Here is an 11,624-nt window from a genome sequence, read left to right on the forward strand (position 1 = left end):
GTTCGCCATCACTGTGCTAGACCCATGTTACTGGTTCCTGGTGGGGAGCAGATTATGTATACTTCTAAAATAATTTATTTTTTAATTGCCATGACAATCAACTTTGATAGTAACATTTTAGAAATAAATTTAGGGTATAAGAAGAGCCCTGATCTATAAGAAATGCGCACGTCCCTGAAGAAGGGACAGGTCAGTAAGGGCCCAAATTTTCCCCAGCCTTTAAATGGAAAGGCAAAACATCACACCTTGAAAAGAGGCTTTTCTCAGTCAAAGTTAATAAGACCTCTGTAAGCCTATTGATCTGAAGCTGTTCCAGGAAGGAGAAAAAAAGAGTCCAGGTCAGACTTTCAGTAGCAGCCAGAGTTGGACTCTATTTCACCAGAGTTCTACTGGGAGGCGATGGGTGCCACTGATGTTGAAATACACTGTTGAGGACCCATCTTTATGCCATTTGCCTCATTGTGGACATGAAATAAACCCTGCTGGATCTTTCTATATATTTCTTTGGAGGTGTTAATGAAGGGCTCTTCAACATTGCAGGCTGTTTTGGCTGAAGTTTCCATGAATATAAGTCCATGCTCCCGAGCAAAGGCCTTCCCTTCTTCTTTCTTCACATCTCTGCGGGACTCGAAGTCACTCTTTTTTTTTTTTAATATTTATACTTAAATTCTCCAAAATTCTTTACTATATAAACAAAGGAATATGATAATCAATATTTCTAGCAAGCTACTTCTTTCTGTTCTTGATCCCCACCAAAATGCCCTTTCTTGTGGATGGGAGAATAGGGTTGAACAGTCTTAATTCCTTAGAGCAGGCAGGAGTTTTCAACCTGGGCTTCTGATAGTTTTATGCTTTACGAAATTGCATGCTAGGCCTTTCTCTTGGATACCAACTACTCTCACCTTGGTACTGTCATCTGTCTGTTGTATGTATTCTCCCAAGAGTTTTCCCATCCCAGGATTTAGGGCAAGGTATAGATTCCAGTCTTTCCATTATACTCTAATGGAATAGAGTTAAACAAATTTGAACCTCTTTTTCTTTTTTTCTTTTTTCTTTTTTTTATTTTTTATTGCTTAAAGTATTACAAAGGGTATTACATATGTGTCCATTTTATTCCCCCGCCCTAGACAGTCCCCTAGCCTCCCCTATCCCCCAATGTCTTATGTCCACTGGTTATGCTTCTATGCATGCATACAAGTCCTTTAGTTGCTCTCTTACCCCCCTACCTCCTGCCCCCCAACCCTCCCCGGCCTTCCCGCTGCAGTTTGACAATCTGTTTGAGGCAGCTCTGCCTCTGTATCTATTATTGTTCAAAAGTTTATAATGGTCTCTATTATCCATGAATGAGTGAGATCATGTGGTATTTTTCCTTCATTGACTGGCTTATTTCACTTAGCATAATGCTCTCCAGTTCCATCCATGACGTTGAAAATGGTAAGAGTTCCTCCCTTTTTAGAGCAGCATAGTATTCCATCGTGTAGATGTACCACAGTTTTCTAATGCATTCATCTACTGATGGGCACTTAGGCTGTTTCCAGATCTTAGCTATGGTGAATTGTGCTGCTATGAACATGGGGGTGCATATATCCCTTCTGATTGGTGTTTCTGGTTTCTTGGGATATATTCCTAGAAGTGGGATCACAGGGTCAAATGGGAATTCCATTTTCAGTTTTTTTTTTTTTTTTGCATTTTTTTTTAATTGCTTAAAGTATTACAAAGGGTATTACATATGTGTCCATTTTATCCCCCCGCCCTAGACAGTCCCCTAGCCTCCCCAATCCCCCAATGTCTTATGTCCACTGGTTATGCTTCTATGCATGCATACAAGTCCTTTAGTTGCTCTCTTACCCCCCTACCTCCTGCCCCCCAACCCTCCCCGGCCTTCCTGCTGCAGTTTGACAATCTGTTTGAGGCAGCTCTGCCTCTGTATCTATTATTGTTCAAAAGTTTATAATGGTCTCTATTATCCATGAATGAGTGAGATCACGTGGTATTTTTCCTTCATTGACTGGCTTATTTCACTTAGCATAATGCTCTCCAGTTCCATCCATGACGTTGCAAATGGTAAGAGTTCCTTCCTTTTTAGAGCAGCATAGTATTCCATCATGTAGATGTACCACAGTTTTCTAATCCATTCATCTACTGATGGGCACTTAGGCTGTTTCCAGATCTTAGCTATGGTGAATTGTGCTGCTATGAACATAGGGGTGCATATATCCTTTCTGATTGGTGTTTCTGGTTTCTTGGGATATATTCCTAGAAGTGGGATCACAGGGTCAAATGGGAGTTCCATTTTCAGTTTTTTAAGGAAACTCCATACTGTCTTCCATAGTGGCTGCACCAGTCTGCATTCCCACCAGCAGTGCACAAGTGTTCCTTTTTCTCCACATCCTCTCCAGCACTTGTCGTTTGTTGATTTGTTGATGATAGCCAGTCTGACAGGTGTGAGATGGTACCTCATTGTTGTTTTGATTTGCATCTCTCGGATGATTAGTGACTTTGAGCATGTTTTCATGTGTCTCTTGGCTTTCTGAATGTCCTCTTTTGAAAGGTGTCTATTTAGGTCCTTTGCCCATTTTTTTATTGGATTGTTTATCTTCCTTTTGTTAAGTTGTATGAGTTCCCTATAAATTTTGGAGATTAGGCCCTTATCAGATATGACATTGGCAAATATGTTTTCCCACACAGTGGGTTTTCTTGTTGTTTTGTTGATGGTTTCTTTTGCTGTGCAGAAGCTTTTTATTTTGATGTAGTCCCATTTGTTCATTTTCTCTTTAGTTTCAAGTGCCCTAGGAGCTGTATCAGTGAAGAAATTGCTTGGGCATATGTCTGAGATTTTGTTGCCTTTGGATTCTTCTAGAATTTTTATGGTTTCCTGTCGTACGTTTAAGTCCTTTATCCATTTTGAGTTTATTTTTGTGTATGGTGTAAGTTGGTGGTCTAGTTTCATTTTATTGCATATATCTGTCCAATTTTCCCAACACCATTTATTGAAGATACTATCTTGGCTCCATTGTATGTTCTTGCCTCCTTTGTCAAATATTAATTGAGCATATTGGTTCGGGCCAATTTCTGGGCTCTCTATTCTATTCCATTGATCTATATGCCTATTCTTGTGCCAGTACCAGGCAGTTTTGAGAACAGTGGCTTTGTAATACAACTTGATATCTGGTATTGAGATCCCACCTACTTTGGTCTTTTTCAGGATTGCTGCAGCTATTCGGGGTCTTTTTTTATTCCAGATGAATTTTTGGAGAGTTTGTTCTAGATCTCTGAAGTATGCCGTTGGTAATTTAATGGGAAGTGCGTTGAATTTATAGATTGCTTTGGGTAGTATGGACATTTTAATGATGTTGATTCTACCAATCCATGAACACGGTATGTTCTTCCATCTGTTTATGTCTTCCTCTATATCTTTTTTCAACGTCCTGTAGTTTTCTGAGTAGAGGTCTTTTACCTCTTTAGTTAAGTTTATTCCTAGGTAGCTTAATTTTTTTGGTGCGATGGTAAACAGGATTGTTTTTATAATCTCTCTTTCTGAAAGTTCACTATTGGTGTATAGAAATGCCTCGGATTTCTTGGGGTTAATTTTGTATCCTGCTACATTGCCAAATTCATGTATTAAGTCCAGTAGCTTTTTGATGGAGTCTCTAGGGTTTTGTATGTATAATATCATGTCGTCTGCAAATAAGGACAGTTTTACTTCCTCTTTTCCAATTTGGATGCCTTTTATTTCTTCTTCTTGCCGAATTGCAATGGCTAACAATTCCAGTACTATGTTGAACAGGAGTGGTGAGAGGGGGCATCCTTGTCTTGTTCCTGTTCTTAGGGGAAATGGTGTTAGTTTTTGTCCATTGAGTATGATGTTGGCTGTGGGCCTGTCATATATGGCTTTTATTATGTTGAGGTATGATCCTTCTACTTCCACCTTGCTGAGAGCTTTTATCAAAAATGGGTGTTGAATTTTGTCAAATGCTTTTTCTGCATCAATTGATATGACCATGTGGTTTTTTTCTTTCAATTTGTTTATGTGATGTATCACGTTTATTGATTTGCGGATATTGTACCATCCTTGCATCCCTGGGATAAATCCTACTTGGTCATGGTCATGATCTTTCTGATGTACTGCTGGATCCTATTTGCTAAGATTTTGTTGAGGATTTTGGCATCTATGTTCATGAGGGATATTGGCCTGTAATTCTCTTTCATTGTGTTGTCTTTACCTGGTTTTGGTATTAGGGTGATGCTGGCTTCATAGAATGAGCTTGGAAGTGTTCCTTCCTCTTGAATTTTTTTGTAGTAGTCTGAGGAGGATAGGTTTTAGTTCTTCCTTGAATGTTTGGTAAAACTCCCCTGTGAAGCCGTCTGGTCCTGGGCTTTTGTTTGATGGAAGCTTTTTGATGACTGCTTCAATTTCTTCCATAGTTATTGGCCTGTTGAGATTTTTAGATTCTTCCTGATTGAGTTTTGTAATGTTATATTTTTCTAGGAATTTGTCCATTTCCTCCAGGTTGTCTAGTTTGTTGGAGTAGAGCTGTCCATAGTATTTTTTAACAATCATTTGTATTTCTGTGGGGTCTGTTGTTATTTCGCCTCTATCGTTTCTGATTTTGTTTATTTGGGTCCTCTCTCTTTGCTTCTTGGTGAGTCTGGCTAGAGGTTTGTCAATCTTGTTTATCCTTTCAAAGAACCAGCTCTTGGTTTCATTGATTTTCTGTATTGTTTTTTTTGATCTCTATGTCATTTATTTCTGCTCTAATCTTTATTATCTCCTTCCTTCTGCTCACTCTGGGGTTTTCTTGTTGCTCTCTTTCTAATTCTTTGAGTTGTAGAGTTAGATGATTTACTGCCATTTTTTCTTGTTTGTTGAGATAGGCCTGTAGAGCTATAAACTTCCCTCTCAGGACTGCTTTCATTGTGTCCCATAGGTTTTGGATTGTTGTGTTTTCATTGTCATTAGTTTCCAGGATGTTTCGAATTTCTTCTTTGATTTCATTGGTAACCCAATCAATAATTAATAGCATGCTATTCAGCTTCCAGGTGTTTGAGTATTTTGGGTTGTTTTTATTGTAGTTTATTTCTAATATTATGCCATCATGGTCTGCGAAGACGCTTTTTATGATTTCAATTTTCTTGAATTTGGGGATACTTTGCTTGTGACCCAATATATGGTCTATTTTTGAATATGTCCCATGAGCACTTGAGAAGAACGTATATTCCCTGGCTTTGGGGTGAAGTGTTCTGAAGATGTCTATTAAGTCCATCTGATCTAGTGAGTCATTTAGGAATGCTGTATCTTTGCTGATTGTTTGTCTATAGGACTTATCCAGTGCTGTTAGTGGTGTATTAAAGTCCCCTACTATGACTGTATTGTTGTCGATCTCTCCTTTGATATCTTCCAGGAGTTTTTTTTATGAATTTGGGTGCTCCTGCATTGGGTGCATATATGTTTACCAGGGTTATATCTTCTTGTTGTATTGATCCCTTTAGTATTATGAAGTGGCCTTCCTTATCTCTTGTTATGGCCTTCACTTTGAGGTCTATTTTGTCCGATATAAGTATTGCTACCCCAGCTTTCTTTTCCTTTCCATTTGCTTGAAAGATATTTTTCCATCCTTTCACTTTCAGTCTGTGTGAGTCCCTTCTAATGAGGTGGGTTTCTTGTAGACAGCAGATGTATGGGTCATGTTTTTTTATCCATTCAGCCACTCGATGTCTTTTGTTTGGAGCATTTAGTCCTTTTACGTTTAAAGTTATTATTGAAAGGTACTTGTTTGTAGCCATTTCTGTTTTTGTGTGGCTGTTTTCTTTCTGAGCTTTTTATTTCTTATTTTTATACCAGTCCCTTTAGCATTCCTTGCATTGCTGGCTTGGTGGTGATAAACTCCCTTAGCCTTATTTTGTCTGTGAAGCTTCTTATTTCCCCTTCAAGTTTGAATGATAGCCTTGCTGGATAGAGTATTCTTGGATTCAGTCCTTTGCTTTGCATCACTTTGTAAATTTCAGTCCATTCTTTTCTGGCCTGATGTGTTTCTGTTGAGAAATCATTTGACAATCTAATGGGAGATCCCTTTTATGTAACTTTCCGTCTCTCTCTTGCAGCCTGTAAGATTCTCTCTTTGTCCTGAACAATTGCCATGGTAATTATGATGTGTCTTGGTGTGGGTCTTTTCGGGTTCACCTTGTTTGGGACTCTCTGGGCTTGTGTGACTTTTTTCTTCCCCACCTCAGGGAAGTTTTCTGATATTATTTCTTCTAATAGGTTTTCTAATCCTTGTTCATCCTTCTGTTGTTCTGGTACCCCTATTATTCGTATGTTGTTTCATTTCATGTTGTCCCAAAGCTCCCTTAGGCTCTCCTCCTGTCTTTTCATTTTTTTCTCCAATTGCAGTACAATTTGGGTGTGTTTTGCTTCCTTGTCTTCTAATTCACTAATTTGGTCCTCCGCTTCTCCTAGTCTACTGTTGATACTTTCAATGGAGTTTTTCATTGCAGCTATATCACTCTTCATTTCTACTTGGGTCTTACTTAAGTTGTTGATTTTTTCATCTGTTTCTTCTAGCTTCTTCCATATGTTATCGATTTTTTCATATGTTTCGTCTTGCTTCTTGCAGAGGTTGTCGATTTTTTCCTCCATCCGGTTTATGCACTCTAGGACCCTTATTCTGAATTCTTTTTCTGTCATGTTGCATGCCTCTGTATTACTTAGCTGCTTTTCTGGAGAGTCCTCCTTCTCTTTCCTTTGGGGGTTTCTTTGTCTACCCATGTTTGATCTCACTGACATATCTAGACGTTGAGTCGTTCAGTGGCTGCTCCCTTGGTGGCAGTGACTCCTTGGTCTGTGGTTGCTCTTCGGGCGGTTGCGGTAGCAGCTGCTCTTCAGTTGGCAGCAGCTCCTCTGGTGGGTGCTGTTCACAGCTGTGGTGGCTCTTCTGGCTGGTGGGGCAAGGTTTCACGTACAGCTGCTGTTCCTCAGCAGAGGGTGTGGTGCTCAGGAGGTTGCTGTTGCTTGGATCTGCTGCGTTGATTTAAAGGCACAAAATACAACACAACAAGGCACCACGTACCAGGCACTATACACAAATATATTCACGATATTAATAAGCCCAAAGAAAGGTGACCACCCGAATTAAGAGAATTAGGGTATAAGGAAGAAGGAAGAGAAAAAGATAAAAGAGAAAAAAGAAAAGAAAAGTAGGGACCAAAAAAAGGAGTGCAAAAATGAAATTGGGAAAAAGGAGGGGGGAAAATTAAACCGAGAAAAGAAAAGAAAAGAAAAAAAAAAGAGCGAAAAGAGAGAATGAAGTGGAAGAGGGGAAGAGACTTTTATATATGAGGAGAATACTCCTATAGAACAGCCATTAATCCTAACAAATTCCAGCAACAGCTCCCTGGAGATGAATGCAAACTAGAAACAACCAATAATATAACGATGAAAATAGAATGGAGAACACTAATCCCAAAATAAAATAAAGAGAAAATAAAATGGCACTTAAAAAAAAATGGTAAAATGGTTGCAGTAATAATACTGGTTAAAAATAGGAAGGTAGTAATTAAAAGGGTAAAATCAGGTGATGGAAAAAAGAAGAAAAAAGAAGAAGAAAATAAAAAAAATAATAAAAAAAATTGGTTTCTTAGTTAAAAGGTGAAAAAAGAAAAAAAAAATATTGCAGTAGTGAAGGTCCTTCGGTTCTTCTATTCTTCAGTGTGGCTCGCCTTAGACCTGCGAGGTATTCAGGAGAGTGTTGAGTTTCCCTGCGATACACTGTTCCTCTGTGTTGTAAACCACAGTCCTTATTTTAAAGCAAGCCGCATTTGTTTCCCAGACTGCCTTATTTTGTGTTTAGCAAAGAGTCAGTTTGTGGGTCAGCCTCTGGGTGGCAGTGCTCTGGGGTTGGCCTCTGAGGCTATAGGGCCTCTCTGTCCAGTGGAAATTCACTGCCCAGAGCTGGCTGCGTAATAGTTACCAGTGCTGTGTTGTTGCTGGGATTCTGAACCTCTTTTTCTTTCTATTCATTCATTCATTCATTCATTCATTCACTCATTCATTCAACAAATACAGTGTGCTCCTAACATTCCAGGTACTATTCTAGGGCTAGAAATGTAAGCATGAACAGGCATACAACATCCTTTCTCTCTTGATGTTTCTCTTCTAGTAGAGGAAAATTGTGAAATAAATAAGAAACAAACAAGGTTATTTTGGGCAGAAGTACTGTGAGGGAGATAAGACAAGGTGAGATGACAGTGAGTGTTATGGACAAATGGAGTACTTCAGAGGTGGAAGGGTAAGACTCTTTAATGAGCTAACATTGTAGCTGAAGCCTGAGTGTTGAGAAGAAAGTAGCCAGGAGGTGAACACAGATGGTGCAAAGGCCTTCAGCAGGAAGGAGGTTGGATGTTTCTAGGGCTTGGAGAGTACCGAGTAGGAGAGGTGAAGTTGGAGATGTATTTTATCCCAAGTGCCATGGTAAGCCATTGATGAGTTTTACAACAGAGGTGATATTTTAAAAATAAAATCCTCTGGCTACTGTGATAAAAATGGATCATGTAAGTTTTGAAGGTTGGGCTCAAAAAGGAGGAGTAGGGAAAGGAATTAGCTACTGTGGCAGTAGAGGCCATAGATTATGACTTGGGCTGGGGTAGAGAAGATATAAGTGAGAAAATTCAAGATATACTTTGAAGGTGGTGCTGATAGGACTTGTTAATGATTTGGATATGAGTTGTGAGGAAAAAGATAGAATCAAGAACAACTTCTAGGAAATTAGTTTTGAACAACTGTGGGAGGCAACTGATTAATGTTTCACTTTCACATCCTTTCTCTCTTGATGTTCCTCTCTTTCGGTCTCACTCTAACATAAATAAAAGCATGTCCTTGGGTGAGAATTAAAAAACATTTATAAAGATACTGTTTGAGGATATTTGAAACATTAAACAGTTAAGGGATAAAGTGGAGTAGCATTAGATATATGAATCTGGAATTCAAGCATGAGGTCAGCAGTTGAGATAAGAATATGGAAGTGTAAACCTTAAGGGGAAGAAAAAAGACATCTACTAAGAAGTGCTCCTGGTGGCTAACTGGGCTCAAATTTTAAAAAACAGAGCCTAGCAGCTGTTTATTTCCACTTTGGGAAATAAAACGCTTTTATTTCCCAAAGTGGAAAATACCTCAATTACCCATTCAAGGCCTTAGAGAATTTCTGCAAAGACTGGAAGTGGTAAAGAGTTGCACTGTGCTTTGAGAGAGGTTATGTGTGAGACAGGACAAGAGCAATAGGGAAACTGAGACAGATAGTTAAGCAGCAGCTTGCAGCCATATAGTAAATCCTATCTTTTCTAAACCAAGGACACTTAAGAGTAGATGATTTGTACTTCGCCCCAAGCAGAGAGTAAATAGCTTAAATCCCCTTACTGAGGGAAACAGCAGAAATCCAAATAGTGCCATTTGCCAACCACACCCAAGGGCAGATCAAGTTAAGAGAATAAACCTAATTTTGATACATTAGCATAAAGCTGATGAACATTCTATTGAGATCCTCCTCTCAATGCCCAGCCTTTAAAACCCTCCACAGGAAGGTCACAGCACTCCCTCTGCCTCCCAGGAGCATGTCCTCAGTAGTTCGTCCCAGACAAACTCCCTGTACCTGTCCCCAAGGACCCCATTTCTCTGACTTCTTAGTAGGCCAAAGTAGACCAGCCTAGGCTCATTTCCTCAGCCCTTTGTTTCACTGTCCCCAGCTTTAATAAAGTCTTCTAAAATTCACCTGGATTCCTAGTGAAAATTTTCCTGCACTAAGTCAAGAACCCACACACTACCAGCTGCCTTAGGCAGACCTGGTCAGGGCCAGGTCCCCTTTCTGGTAACATAATCACAGTAACTCCATTGTCTTGGAGCAAGCTAGAAAGGCTGGATTGCTAAGGAATGGAAAGGAGTCAGAACCAGGAGCATGGGGCCTGGGGTCAAATTTGGGGGTGGGGGTGGGGGTGGGGCTATAGTCCTAACTTGGGAGCTAAAGGAACCTTAGGCTAGTAACCACCTACATAGTTGGTTGACACTACATACGATCTCTAAACTCCCTTAAAGACACTTACATGAGAGATTCTCTTCTTTTCTCACCCCTAGAGTTACACTATTAGGGGCTGCGGCCTGAACCAAGGGCATAGGATAGCTCGTTCAGCCCCAGCTGACCATCAGCTCCCTGCATTTAGAGGTCAGTCCTGGCTGCAACTCGGCCAACGGCCAGGGAGGCTACTGGCTCCCCAGGCCAGGAGCGCAGAGAAGTGGGCAATAGGTCACTTAAAGCCAAGGGAGAGAAGGCCCTGAGAAACTACAACTCCCAGGAGCCCGTGCAGTGTCACTGGGTGGCCTGGGCCCAGTGCCTGTAGAGAGGTCAGCCGACTCCCGCCCTACTTCACAAAAGCTGCTCTGGACAGGTAACCTGTGCGCATGCTTAGTCACGTCGCAACTAGTTTTTCTTTCCCTCCAGCTGGCTGCTTCTTTTTCCGACCTCGCCCCCTAAGTCACTCTTATTCCCATTCAGCATGATAACCATATTGGAACTAGAGTGCTGCCGGGCATCCTCTAACCAAGGGGTCCAGTGGTTGAAGGTTTCATGCTTGTACTGTCATACACCAGCAGTGCTCCAGCTGTTCTCCTGTAGTAGGAAAAGGTGATAGAATGGAAGGATTCTTGCCAAGGCATATTCCAGATTTGCACTTTGATTTCTTTTCCTTCAATGTTGACCATACAGGCCCCAAACTCCACACCTATGGTGAGGTTGTGGACAGGCTGGAACTGCTTGTCTGTAAAGGGCAGTAGGAGACATGGCTTCCCCACACCTAAAAGAGGAGGATGCACATTGTAGCCTTCATGTGGCTGGGGAGCAGTCCAGAGAGGCTTTTAACAGATAAGAACAGGTTCTGGCCTGCAGTGGTCCATTTCTTGTGGCCTCACCCCTTCCCTGTGCTCTGTCTTAGCATTAATGCTCTGAATTTCTAGACAACACCTTTGTCCCATAGCCCTGGTAGACACCCCTCTCCACCCACAGCTTTGTCTCATCCCAGTAATAAATGGTGAACTATTTATTTTATTAATAGATCATATTTGTCAAGCATACATTTGTGTGAGGTGGTATAGGGAAGCATGGGAGACTTGGTTGGAAAATTTGTAAGGAGGGAATTCTGAAAAGGGAAGTTGGCTGAAGGTGGCTGCCCTTGTTTCTTGGAATTCTGACGTAGGGGAGTTGGCCGACGGCAGCTGCCCCTAGTTGTTCCTTGACTTTTCCAAACAAGTCTGTGAACCTCGAGTGTTTACTGGAATCTTTATGCTTAATCTTTAGGTGTCCTTGCTTAAAGGACACTGTAGACACATGTGTCCTCCCAAGATTACTTACCCTACTGATTGTATCTAAAAGATAAACTTTATCCCAAACTGCTTTTACAATAAAAGCCTGAACAGACAGGTGAACGGAGCGGTCTGGTTCCTATAGCCAGATAGTCCCTTAGTCCTCTCTTTCACAGAAATGTGTGTCAGAGTAATCATTCATCTGTTGCTCAGGGTCTGCTGGTCAGCCCTGGCAATTGGTTCCCCGTGTGAGGACTGAGGAACACAATGAGACGCAGCAGAA

General features: G+C 40.8%; 1 pseudogene; it reads right to left on the reverse strand.

Annotated features, from left to right (window-relative positions):
• Positions 1-347: 347 nt before the first annotated feature.
• Positions 348-10,759, reverse strand: LOC118669178 (annotated as a pseudogene).
• Positions 10,760-11,624: the final 865 nt, after the last annotated feature.

Source organism: Myotis myotis, unplaced genomic scaffold, assembly GCF_014108235.1.
Source record: "Myotis myotis isolate mMyoMyo1 unplaced genomic scaffold, mMyoMyo1.p scaffold_m19_p_1, whole genome shotgun sequence".
In the NCBI taxonomy this organism is placed as follows: domain Eukaryota; kingdom Metazoa; phylum Chordata; class Mammalia; order Chiroptera; family Vespertilionidae; genus Myotis; species Myotis myotis.